Consider the following 13,985-nt stretch of genomic DNA (forward strand, 5'->3'; position numbering starts at 1 on the left):
CACCAAGATGTTGTTGGGACTGGGTCAGTTTAGAACTTCGAGACATTGCTGGCAAAACTTACCAGGTCTGGCAGCGTCTGTGGAGAAACACAGTCAGGGTTTTGGGTCCCAATGACCTGCAGAGTTTCTCCAGAAATTTCTGTTCCCGATGCTCGACGTGTGCAGCCCCTTGTTTCTTTTTTAAAAAATTGAGAGTAACGAATTGATCTTCGTTAGGGAGGGTTTATAATGAAATCCCTACAGTGTGGAAAGCAGGCCATTCGGCCCGTCGAGTTCACACCGACCCCCCCAGACCCATTCATTTACCCTTTCATCTTACACTACAGGCAATTTAGCATGGCCAATTCACCTAACACACACATCTTTGGACTGTGGTAGGAAACCAGAGCACCCAGAGGAAACCCACACAGACACGGGGAGAATGTGCAAACTCCATACAGACAGTTGTCTGAGGCAGGAATTGAACCCAGGTCTCTGGCGCTGTGAGGCAGCAGTGCTAACCACCGTGCCGCCCACGGCTAATCCATGGCCTCATTCCTGATGAAGGGCTCCAGATCGAAATGTCAATCTTCCTGCTCCTGGGATGCTGCCTGACCTGGTGTGATTTTCCAGCAACACACTCTCAACTCTGATCTCCAGCATCTGCAGACCTCACTGTCTCCATGGCAAATCCAGCCAACCTTCTCATTCCTGGACACTGTGAGCAATTTAGCATGGTCATTCCACCTAGCCTGCTCATTTTTGGACTGTGCACTCAGCAGAAACCCACGCCGACACGGGGAGAACACATGCATCCTCCACATAGAGGATCTCCCGAGGTTGGAACCAGTGTGAACCACTGAGCCACTAAGATGAAAGGACCTGCGGATAAATTCATGAAATGGTGCTTCAGAGGGTGAATGGTCTACTCCTGTCCAAAGTGGCGCTAAGTGGGGTCATGAGGTATAATTTTGGGGTCACTAGTGCTGAGGCGAAAATGGCTGCCAATGGTGTGGACCAAGTTACAACAGCTGGGCACCCACTCTGACAGGCCCTCTCCCCAGTTCTCACTGAGATGTCACATCAATTTTCCAGCCATGAAATGGAGTCATGGGCGGGAAGCACTGGTCTAAGAGCAGGGAATGATTGCAATAACAATTCAAAGAACCAGCCATGGGTGGGGTGATTGCACAAGGCAATGGGGAATGGTGTACTTCACTCAGACCCAAACCTCTCAAATAAAATCAAAGACTTAAGTCATCCTTACTTTGGTCTAAAATCAGGATTCTCCAGATGCTCTTGGATATGGGCATCACTGGCTGGGCCAGCACCTATTACCCTGGAGAAGATCGTAGTGAGCTTGCATCTTGAATTGTGCCAGTCCATGTGCTGTAGGTAGACCCACAATGCTTCTGCCAAATCCAAAGGATGCATGTTCGCAATCTAAAGCACAAATTGTGAACAGCTATTCCCGTGCAGTACTCGGGATTTCTAAATCAGCAGCAGTGCAGCTCTGTGTACCTGAATTGCTGCATTTTTCAACATAACAACAGTAACTGTAGTTTAAAAGATTGACTGGCAGTGCATTTCAGTGTCCCCACGATTAGATGTGAAGAAAATACCATTTTTTGATACTTCAAGCAACAGTATAAATATATAAATATCCATTTTCACTTTCATATCTTAGTACTCTTTATAGAATTGTAGAACAGGGGCCATAACCAAGCTTTCTCTTCCTTTACCATCTTTGGTGTTCAAGGGTTACTATTGTGACTTATGCCGTGATATAAAGAAACAGACCCTCCAGTCTAACTCATCTATGCCAACCAGATATCCTCAATCATGCTAGTTCTATTTGCCAGCACTTGCCCCATATTCCCCAAACCCTTTCTATTCATATACCCATCCAGATATTTTTAAAACATTGTAATTGTACCAGCCTCACCACTTGCTCCAACAGCTCATTCCATACACACACCATCATCTGCGTGAATCAATTGTCCATTAACTCCCTTTTAAATATTTCCACTCTCACTTTAAACTAAGCCCTCTTCTTTTGAACCCCTCTACCCTGGGGAAAAGACCTTGGCTGTTCACCCTATCCACATCCCTCATGATTTTAGAAACTTTTAAAAAGGTCACCCCTCAACCTCCGATAACTATAGGGGACAAATTAGCCAGGTCTATAATTAACAATGACAGTGTAGGGATGAAACCATGGTATTAGCTGCACCACATAATAATCTGGCCAACTGACTCCTTATAACCATCTTTGTGCCTGTCAGTGAGCGGTTGGTCTAATTTCACAGAAGGGTATTGCATGATCTCACTACCCACACAATAAGGGGAGATAGACACTCACCAGTGGTCGATTGCAAACTCAGCCAGGATTTACAGCCAGTTCCCACTTACAGGACTGACTGGAATAGATTCAATGCACCACCTTCTGACTCGGAGACTGGAATGTTAGCAATAAGTCAAAAGGCTCACTCCCCAATAAAGCTGGTGATTTTGACAGCTTTACAGATTTGGATTTCCGTGACTAATGCTGCGGAACCAGGCATTTCTTTTATGGGTCTGCTTACATTTCCAGGGTCAGTTCTGTGCATTTCAATGTCAGTTACATAATGTAACCAGGTACACGTGCAGAACCAGGTCTGTATTCATCACTCAGATTGCCCCACCAGCCAGTTTCCACTATATCATTAGGCCCTGTACTCTGTTGATTATTTTGCTGATTTTTATTTTTCCTCTTTGCTATAAAGTGAAATGCATTGTGATGCTGCAATAGCTGCTCTATTTGGAACTCAGCTGTAGCTGGAGGACAGCAGGAGCACTTTCAGGAGGAGCTCAACGCATCTCTGAAGTGATCAACCATCCCCTTCAACCCATGGGAGAACCTGAGCCTGTGATCGACCAAAATGGAGAAAGTTTATTTGAGAAAGCACCAACCACATTGAGAGACTTCACTGAGAAGGCTGCAGAGCTAAAGTCACAAATCTCCAAACAAGGTCACCCTCCCAAACTTCCAGAACCACCTGACGTACGTGTTGCTGTCTGCAGATGACATCAGCTATCTCAGAACACATCAAAGCAGAATAGAAGCAAGGAATTCTCAGTGCTGAGAGACTGCCTAAGGAGGAAAAGGAAGTGCTGGTACATCAGCCTCCATCAACATGTGGACAGGTTTTCAGAATGAATCAAAATCAAGAGCAGACCCATGTCACTCAAGGAACTCATGATCCTTGAAGATCATGGATCTCCAAGTGCAGCATTCTGGGACCCAGGTACCACAAAGTAAAAATGTCTTTGCAAGTAGCAACTCAGCCACAAAACTTCATTGTCTCTTCTGTTTGGAATATAAATTAGAAGCTGGGGGAATATGAGACTTACTGGTTGTAACCCTGCACAGTAACTCTGACGTTCTGTTCAGTCAGCAGCTGCCACAGTGAAATTCATGAGACTGTGTCCTGTTAAAGTCATTTCTCATAAGGTCATTGCCAGTTTGTTACAATACCTTTCGGAAATTTATAAGATCCTGAAACTGTGCGATACAGTCAGTTCTGATATAACGCGATAGTTCTCACCTGAGACAAAGATCACGTAATAGGTATGCCATTTAAACTAATGGGACCAGAACCGTGTTATAGCCAACACCGGTAAGAAAAGTTCACATTCTACAAATAATGGCTTAATTCCTTCAATTGCATTCAGGCCGATTCATGTTGAAGAAGCATCATTATAGCAGAACCGACTGTATACACATGCATTATGTATATATTTGTAATTAGAATATTTCCTTCCATACTTACCTTACAACAGAATAAGACATTATACCACATATGAAGGATAAGGAAGACTGAGTTTGTGCCATAAAGAGCATAAATGGAGAGAAAAGATTATTTGAGTGAGGACTTTTGAAACAATTTAAAACTGCACAAATTTCACTGCAACTAACGACAGCAGAAGCCTTTTAAATTACAGAAACACACTACATTATCCATGTAGCCCACAGTCAGTGTAACAAAGAGTAATGTGTTATCCTTGAGCCTTTCAATAGTCTTGAGAATGCAAGAAAATGTGGTTACTCAAATGACAGGAGTACTTTCATTCCTATATTTCCTTCTTGTAAACTAAAAAATTCCTGATGGTAATATATCGTGAAAGTGAAATGATGCAGTGAGTCATACTGCTCGTGTCCCAGAATCCATAATTCATAACTGACTGCACTCTAAAGGTATCCACACATCGTAAAACACTTTGGGATTTCCTGAAAATGTGATATAACATGACATAAATCTTTCTCTCCCCTGCAGTCGATGACAAATCCAAAGACAAAGCTGACCACTTTTGCTGTTCACAATTCACTTCCAGATGTAATCCATTCATAAAGAAAATAGGATCAGAGTGGTGCAAGAAAGTGCTCAAGTTTGCTAATAAGATATAAATATTCCAGAATACTGAAATGTTACTTTTTGTCTGAATTGCTACAATCCTTTCTTAAACTTTAGCTATATTGGAGAGACCTCTACATTCAGGGAAGAATACTAGCAAAATTGTCAGGAGCTGCCCTGAAGCTCCTTCTCCATAATGCAATCCTTGGAGACATGGGATGAGTTACTCCCACTCAAGAGTTATGGATCCTGTAGTCCAAAACTTGATCCACACTACTGCCATAGTTGGGGCAAAGATGTCAGGACAATTCCCTACTTTGAGTAACGAGTTAGTTTTGAGTAAAGCTTATGCCCGAAACGTCGAATCTCCTGCTCCTTGGATGCTGCCTGACCTGCTGCACTTTTCCAGCAACACATTTTCAGCCCTGATCTTCAGCATCTGCAGACCTCACTTTCTCCTTGAGTAAAGAACAACCTCAATTATCCGAATGAGACGTGCGAAGAGTATTTCGTTTGGATAACTGATTGTTTGGATAATGGACAAAGTTTTCACGGGACCTTGAGATCTTGTTCGGATATTCCGAAATTTGGATAATTGATGTTCAGATAACCGAGTTTGATCTGTATAGAATAGATAAATGGGTCTTTGTGTGCAGGATCAGGCAGCTAGCTCACCAGTTGGACCAGGTTGCATCTCAGGGCTGTTCACGCCCTCTCTTAGTGCTCACTCACTTAGTGCCTACCTGCATTTCACAGTTTTCATACCTTGCCTTGCCGTGTCATGTTGGTTAATGCACTGGCACTTCAGCCAGAGTTAAAAGGTTCTTAGCACTGCCGTATTGACATGGCTCTTCGGTGCAGCTCGCTCCCAGAGTTCAGCCTGTCCCACTGTATGGAGAAAAGTGCTCAACTGCTGGTATGCTAACACTTCTGAGACTAAGAAATGCTTTTGCTCCTTCTGTTCCCAATGTAGGTCATTTGCAGAGTCCCAGGTCCAGCTGCTAGGGGCAAGTGGCTGTCTTATGAAGAAAATGAACTTAAAAATCACACAACACCAGGTTATAGTCCAACAGATTTAATTGGAAGCACACTAGCTTTCGGAGCAACGCTCCTTCATCAGGTGATAGTGGAGGGCTCAATTCTAACACAGAATTTATAGCAAAAATTTGCAGTGTGGTGTAACTGAAATTATACATTGAAAAATTGATTGCCTGTTAAGCCTTTCATCATTAGAATACAGTGATAGTTTCACTCCTTTCATGTGTAAATCACAAAACCTTTTTTTGAAAAAGTTGCATTCTCGGGTTAGCTGTTAACAATGGTGATAGCTAGACAATATGTTGAAGGTGTTGGCCCCCTGTGTTCTCTGTCTATGCCATGATGTTTAGATCGATTCTAATCTAAAAAGTCAGGTAGCGGAGTTTTACATAAATTAATGCAGTTTTTGAGCTCAGAGTTCTACATGAATGCATGCAGTTTTTAAGCAAAGTACAATGTAACCCTGCAAGTACAAATTCACTCCACAAAATGTATGTGTGCATGTGGGTCTTTGTCTGTGTGCATGTCTGTCTGGGTTGAGGGTTGTGGGCTTATGTCCAGGACACGGTGACAGAAATATGCCAGAGCTGAGCTGAGTGGGAGGCCATCCTCTCTCTGTGGTTGTGGAGGGGGCAACCACTTTGAATCTCTGTAACACTTGCACCTTCCAGAGAGTGACAGGTGACCTCTATGGGGTTTCTCGGTTGTACACCCTCAAATTCATCAGTAGGGTGATCGATGCCGTTAGTGCAGGATCACACCAGTTCATTTTGTTTCCCCATAACAATGTCAGTCCTGCAGCCCAGGCAAACATAGCTGGCTTTCCCCAGAAGCAGGATAGCATTGACTGCCCAATATGGCACTGAGAGGGCAGTATCACAACATTGCAGAATTCATTGACACAAAGGGGTCTGTTCCATTAATGTTCAAGTGATCACTATTACTACTTACTTGAAGAGTGTGCCCAGGGCGGCACGGTGGCACAGTGGTTAGCACTGCTGCCTCACAGCGCCAGGGACCTGGGTTCAAATCCCGCCTCAGGCGACTGACTGTGTGGAGTTTGCAGGTTCTCCCCGTGTCTGCGTGGGTTTCCTCCGGGTGCTCCGGTTTCCTCCCACCGTCCAAAGATGTGCCGGTCAGGTGAATCGGCCATGCTAAATTGCCCGTAGTGTTAGGTAAGGGGTATGTGTAGGGGTATGGGTGGGTTGAGCTTCGGCGGGTCGGTGTGGACTTGTTGGGCCGTAAGGGCCTGTTTCCACACTGTAAATCTAATCTATCCTGCCAGCTGCCAAAATGTCTACTATGTGTAGTCTAAGAACCTGGTGCATTTGTGGGGGTAAGTGCCCTGCAAGGCTGCTTACTGGGCGGCAAGCTATACCCTCTGTAAACATGGCTCATGATACCATTGCCCAACCCCCTCACTGATGCAGAGCACAGTTAACAATGCTTTTATGTGCTTCACTCAGGACCTTGTGGAGCAGGCAATGGGGCTGCTGAAGGTACAGTTCCACTGCCTGGAGAGGTCCAGGGGTTTGGGGGCATGGGTAATCCAGTATAGTCCTGGTTTGCTGCACTCTGAAACATTGAAGCAAACAAGGAGGCAATATGCTGGTGCTGAGCAATGGGGGAAATGGGAGCTGTCTTACAAGGTGGAGGATGAGGGAGTTCTCCTTGTGTATGACAGAGCTCAGCGATGGTGGATCCTGCAAGTCAAACATGACCTGATTGATACCTGGTTCCAGAGAATGAGAGCTTAAAAATGTGTTGCTGGAAAAGCAGGTCAGGCAGCATCCAAGGAACAGGAGATTCGACGTTTCGGGCATAAGCCCTTCTTCAGGAATGAGGAAAGTGTGTCCAGCAGGCTAAGATAAAAGGTAGGGAGGAGGGACTTGGGGGAGGGGCGTTGGAGATGCGATAGGTGGAAGGAGGTCAAGATGAGGGTGATAGGCCGGAGTGGGATGGGGGCGGAGAGGTCAGGAAGAAGATTGCAGGTTAGGAAGACAGTGCTGAGTTCGAGGGATTTGACTGAGACAAGGGGGGGGAGGGGAAATGAGGAAACTGGAGAAATCTGAGTTCATCCCTTGTGGTTGGAGGGTTCCTAGGTGGAAGATGAGGCGCTGTTCCTCCAACCATCATGTTGTTATGGTCTGGCGATGGAGGAGTCCAAGGACCTGCATGTCCTTGGTGGAGTGGGAGGGGGAGTTGAAGTGTTGAGCCACGGGGTGGTTGGGTTGGTTGTTCCGGGTGTCCCAGAGGTGTTCTCTGAAACGTTCCGCAAGTAGGTGGCCTGTCTCCCCAATATAGAGGAGGCCACATCGGGTGCAGTGGATGCAATAGATGATGTGTGTGGAGGTGCAGGTGAATTTGTGGCGGATATGGAAGGATCCCTTGGGGCCTTGGAGAGAAGTAAGGGAGGAGGTGTGGGCGCAAGTTTTGCATTTCTTGCGGTTGCAGGGGAAGGTGCCGGGAGTGGAGGTTGGGTTGGTGGGGGATGTGGACCTGACGAGGGAGTCACGGAGGGAGTGGTCTTTTCGGAACGCTGATAAGGGAGGGGAGGGAAATATATCCCTGGTGGTGCACCTCCAAACAGACCCCACCTCCAGAGAATGAGAGCCAGATGCAGTCGATCATCATGAATATCATGGTTAGTCACCATGCCAGCATTTAGTTTGCATTGCATGTGGGAACTGCAAACTCTGATGGCATTGATTGTGCTCCCTTTTGATGGCTGTCAATAAAACCTCCCGTTTGCACTTGCCCAATTATTTCCCAGTGTGTAATGTTTTCCCTATTGGCTGTAGATGCCTTGAATAACAGAATAGCAGTGACTCAGAGAGAGTGTGCAAACGAGATTTACTACGAGCAGGTAGTCCATATTTATTCAGAGATATGGGCATATCTGGCTGGCCCTGCACATCTCTAATTGTCCAGGGGTCAGTTCAGAGTCATAGAGATGTACAGCACAGCAACAGACACTTCAGACCAACTCGTCCATGCTGACCAGCTATCCCAACCTAATCTTGTCCCATTTGCCAGCGCTTGGCCCATATCCCTTCAAACCCTTCCAATTCATATACCCATCCAGATGCATTTTAAATGTTGCAATTGTACTAGCCTCCATTACTCCTTCTGGCAGCTCATTCAATACATGCATCTTAGGTCCCTTTTACATCTTTGCCCTCTCACCCTACACCTATGCCCTCGAGTTCTGGACAACCCCATCCCAGGGAAAATACTTTGTCTATTTACCCTATCCATGCACCGCATGGTTTTATAAACCCCTCAACCTCCAATGCTCTGGGAAAACAGCCTCAGCCCATTCAGCCTCTCCCTATAGCTCAAATCCTCCAACTCTGGCAACATCCTTGCAAATCTTTTCAGAACCTTTTCAAGTTTCACAACATCGTTCCGATAAGAAGGAGACCAGAAGTGCATGTAGTATTCCAAAAGTGACCTAGACAACATCCTCTACAGTCACAATATGATTTACCAACTCCAATGCTCAATACTCTGACCAATAAAGCATAACAAATGCCTTCGTGGAAGCTTGTGGCGGCACAGTGGCACAGTGGTTAGCACTGCTGCCTCGCAGCGCCTGAGACCCGGGTTCAATTCCCGACTCAGGCGACCGACTGTGTGGAGTTTGCACATTCTCCCTGTGTCTGCGTGGGTTTCCTCCGGGTGCTCCAGTTTCCTCCCACAGTCCAAAGATGCGCAGGTCAGGTGAATTGGCCATGCTAATTTGCCTGTAGTGTTAGGTAAGGGGTAAATGTAGGGGTATGGGTGGGTTGCGCTTCGGCGGGTCGGTGTGGACTTGTTGGGCCGAAGGGCCTGTTTCCACACTGTAAGTTATCTAATCAGACGCGGAGGAAGTGGGAATATGGGATGGCATTTTTGCAAGAGGAAGAGGTGTAATCCAGGTGGCTGCGAGAGTCAGTGGGTTTGTAAAAAACGTCAGTGTCAAGTCGGTCGTCATTAATGGAGATGGAGAGGTCCAGGAAGGGGAGGGAGTGTCAAAGATGGTCCAGGTAAATTTAAGGTCAGTGAAATGTGTTGGTGAAGTTGATGAATTGCTCAACCTCCTCGCAGGAGCACGAGGTGGCGCCAATGCAGTCATCAATGTAGCGGAGGAAGAGGTGGGGAGTGGTGCCAGTGTAATTACGGAAGATCAACTGTTCTACGTATCCAACAAAGAGACAGGCAAAGCTGGTGCCCATACGTGTGCCCATGGCTAACCCTTTGGTCTGGAGGAGGGGGGAGGATTCAAAGGAGAAATTGTTAAGGGTGAGGACCAGTTCGGCCAAACGAATGAGAATGTCGGTGGAAGGGTACTGTTGGGGACGTTTGGAGAGGAAAAAACGGAGGGTTTGGAGGCCCTGGTCATGGTGGATGGAGGTGTAGAGGGATTGGATATCCATGGTGAAGATGAGGTGTTGGGGGCCGGGGAAACGGAAGTCTTGGAGGAAGTGGAGGGCGTGGGTGGTGTCTTGAACGTATGTGGGGAGTTCCTGGACTGGGGGAATAAGACAGTGTTGAGGTAGGTAGAGATGAGTTCATAGGGGCAGGAGCATGCTGAGACAATGGGTCGGCCAGGGTGGTCAGGCTTGTGGATCTTGGGAAGGAGGTAGAACTGGACAGTGCGGGGTTCCCGGATGATGAGGTCGGAAGCTGTGGGTAGGAGATCTCCTGAGGTGATGAGGTTCTGTATGGTCTGGGAGATGATGGTTTGGTGATGGGGGGATGGGGTCATGGTCGAGGGGGCAGTAGGAAGAGGTGTCCTCGAGTTGGCGTTTGGCTTCAGCGGTGTAAAGGTCAGTGCGTCAGACTACCACTGCGTCCCCTTTATCCGCTGGCTTGATGATGAGGTTGGGATTGGAGCAGAGGGATTGGAGGGCTGCACATTGTGAAGGTGAGAAGTTGGAGTGGGGGAGGGGGTAGACAGGTTGAGGCGGTTAATGTCCCAGCGGCAGTTGGAAATGAAGAGTTCGAGGGCAGGCAATTGGCCAGCGCAGGGTGTCCAGGTGGATGCAGTGTGTTGGAGGTAGGCGAAGGGGTCCTCAGAAAGTGGGCAGGAATCCTGATTGTGAAAGTAAGCTCGGAGGCGGAGGCGACAGAAGAATTGTTCGACGTCACGGCGTGTATTAAATTCATTGATGCATGGACGGAGTGGGATGAAGGTGAGTCCTTTGCTGAGGACTGATCGTTCGTCCTCAGTGAGGGAGAGGTCTGGAGGGATGGTGAAAACTCGGCAGGGTTGGGAGCTGGGATCTAGTGTGGGTGTGGAGCTGGGAGTAGGGGCGGAACCTGTAACTGGAGTGGGTGTGATGGTGGGGGGAATGGGGGTGGAGTCATGAGCAGGGGTAGTGTTCCCCTCAGGGGGTGGGGATAGTGACAGTGGGGTCTGTGGAGGGCGTGTCAGCAGAATGCAGGTGAGTGGCATTGGTGGGGGCGGAAGTGGTGGTGACCACAGCAGTAGGATTGGCAGAAGTCACTGAGCGTGTGGCATCAGCGATGATATGAGGGGCGGAAGTGATGTCACGTGATGCATGAGGAATTGTGAGAGGCGGAAGTGGTTGTGGGAGTGATCGGGGTGGAAGTGACATCATCAATCAGCGTGGAGGTGGCAGTTGCATCAGCCGCATGGCTAATGGTGTCTGAGTAGTTTCCGAGGCCAGGGGAATCTTCTGAAATGTTTGAGGAGCGCTGGTTATGGAGGTGAGTAGGTAAAAGTTTGTTTGTACTTACAATTTTTGATGTTTGAGATGGAATTGAAATACTGTTTGCTGAGAGTATGAATTCTCCTGAGGATGTAGTACAGAGTGGGTCCTTTGCAATTCTGAGAGAGTGTGGCCCTCAGCTGAGGCAGGGCTGACTGTAGAGAGGTTAGGTGCCGGCGCATTGCTGCGAGCGTGGAGCAGAGGATCTTGAAGGAGAGCTGTTGCTGGTGTTTTTGAATCTGTAGTCTGTACCGTTTGTCCTGTTCGGATCCAAATTCTGCTGGTTTAAAGGTGGTCCGGAGTCCGTGTGGGATGAGTTGGTTACGGAGGCAGACACTGAGGAAGCAAATGTGGCTGTGGTAGCGAGTTTGTTTCACGACATGGTTGAAGAGCTTCAGGGCAGAGGAAATGACCTGGGAGTTGCAGTGGGAGAGGGACTCCCCGAGATTCTTGTAGAGAGAGGAGGAAAACTTCTTCAAGGCAGGCATCCTTGCAAGAGGATTCGCAGTAGGGTTAAAATCAACAAGGTAAAAACAATGACTGCAGATGCTGGAAACCAGATTCTGAATTAGTGGTGCTGGGAGAGCACAGCAGTTCAGGCAGCATCCGAGGAGCAGCAAAATCGACGTTTCAGGCAAAAGCCCTTCATCAGGATGCTGCTCCTTGGATGCTGCCTGAACTGCTGTGCTCTCCCAGCACCATTAATCCAGAATCACAGGAGAGTCAGCCAGAATCACAGGACAGCATTGAACATGAGGAATGACACAGGGTAGTTCATCAGACAATTTTAGTAAGAGACAGCAAAAAATCCCCTGGGCCTTGCTGTGAGAATCCCTCCAAAACCTTCACTGCAACTTGCACTTAGCCAAAAACAAAAGCAAGATTCAGCCCATAGAATGTCAACAGAAAAGTGTATAAGTGGGGAAATTGTGCCAATTTGACAGGTGAAGAAGGATTCTGAGGTGCATCAAAATGTCTACTGCAGCTGCAAAACATATGGAGCCTTTTGTCAGATAGTCTTTATTAGACCCCTCATTTGGTCAAATAAAGAGCATGGCACGAATCAACATACAAATGATTATGGTCCAAATGGACAAGAAAATAACATAATGTTCACAACAGGAAATGAGCCAGAGCTGTGATCATCCTGATACTTTTCATTAAAAGGAAACAAACCAGACTCAAAAGGTTAGCTTGCTTTCTCTCCACAGATGCTGCCTGACGCCTTGCAAACTTCTGCATTTGCTGTTTTCAGTTTTGACAACTTCTGGTCTTGAAGAGGTGTCTCTGGATTTGAAATGTTAACTCTGCTCTCGGTCTCTGTCTCTCTGTCTATCTGTCTCTCTCTCTCTCTCTCCACAGATGCTACCAGCCCTGCTGCGATTTTCCAGCTATTTTTTGTTTTTGTTTTAACTTCTAATTTTGGCCTTACATCTGCAATTCAGTCTCAATGATCCTCAGTTCTAATCATTTATCTTTCCTCTAATAATTTATCTTTCCTCTCCAGCTCGGTATGAATATCGGTACAAAGATACCCAGGTATAATGCTTGGCTACCCCTCTTGACAATTGCCCCTTTTCCTCCTCTGGGTGTTGTACATTCACCCCATTCAATTTCCCTGCCATTGCTCAGTTTCTGTGTGTCACATTCATTCTTTTTCATCCAGTCAGCACAACTCATCATGTTTGGACTCAGAGAATTCCTGTTTTACTGAAGGTATCCTCATAATGAAAGCTACCCTCCCCTCCTGTTAAGGTATCACAATTATTGACGTAGAGTCTAAAACATCCCCTGTAACCTGACAATTGACTTCGGTTCACTGGGCAGAATCCAAGAAAGAAAAAGGGAGAAAAGTTTGGAATATTCATTATAGTTTTTATGCCTTGTTTGTAATGATACATTTTCTCTGGCCTTTGTCCATTTTCCTGATTGCAAACCAAATAATTTTTAAATTGTTTCAATCACTCAATCATTAAATTGAATGAGTGAGTTTCCAGCTTTCAAAACAACAGAGGCCAATCCTTTTCTAAGCCTTTTAAACATTTTACATAAACAATGTCAAATTTTCCTCCTCAAATGAAAGCAAATGATCCTGGTCTATGAATAATTTGGATTAGGAATGATGGTTTACAGAACAGAATGAGCCACAGGACCCTGAGTTTTGATTACTTTCCCAAAGTAGTGTGTTTCTTCATTTGGTAAAGTTTTCCAGAATCAATTAAGTCATTTTTATGTGACACAAATATAATGTAGCAGTCACATAGCGTTAGTTGCTGCCCTAACTTCCTTATCAGTGGGAACTACAGGAGACTGGCAATCACAAGCATCTTTGAAATGTGTGTCCATGAATTTTTGTTGAGCTCAGTACTTTCTGAAAACAGAGAGATATATTTGTAATATTGGTCCCTGTATTGTACAGGAGAGATCATTTTCTCTATGGTGCCTGGAACTAATATCCAAACAGGCGGAGAGAAGCACAGAAGAATAAAATAAGCATTATATACAAAAATATCTTAATATAGACACATAGAAAATTCTGTGTTTAGAATGCTGCTGTGTGTTAATATAAAGTAAGAACTTACATTTATGTAGTGCCTTGTTACATCCCAGAGTGAATCACAGCATACTTTTTGAAATGCCACTATTGTTCTATAGATAAAATGCAGCACTCCATTTGCATGCAACTCGATTGTATAAACAGTAACAAACAAGTGACATGTTAATCTGTTTCCACGGTGTTCGCAGAGAGAATTCTGCCCTTCCTTGAATTGTGCCCAGGAATCATCTGCATCCACTGGAACAGGCTAGACTGGGCCTCATTTTAACATTTCATCCAAAAGACAGCATCCCGAACAAA

Source organism: Hemiscyllium ocellatum, chromosome 26 (assembly GCF_020745735.1).
Source record: "Hemiscyllium ocellatum isolate sHemOce1 chromosome 26, sHemOce1.pat.X.cur, whole genome shotgun sequence".
NCBI lineage: Eukaryota > Metazoa > Chordata > Chondrichthyes > Orectolobiformes > Hemiscylliidae > Hemiscyllium > Hemiscyllium ocellatum.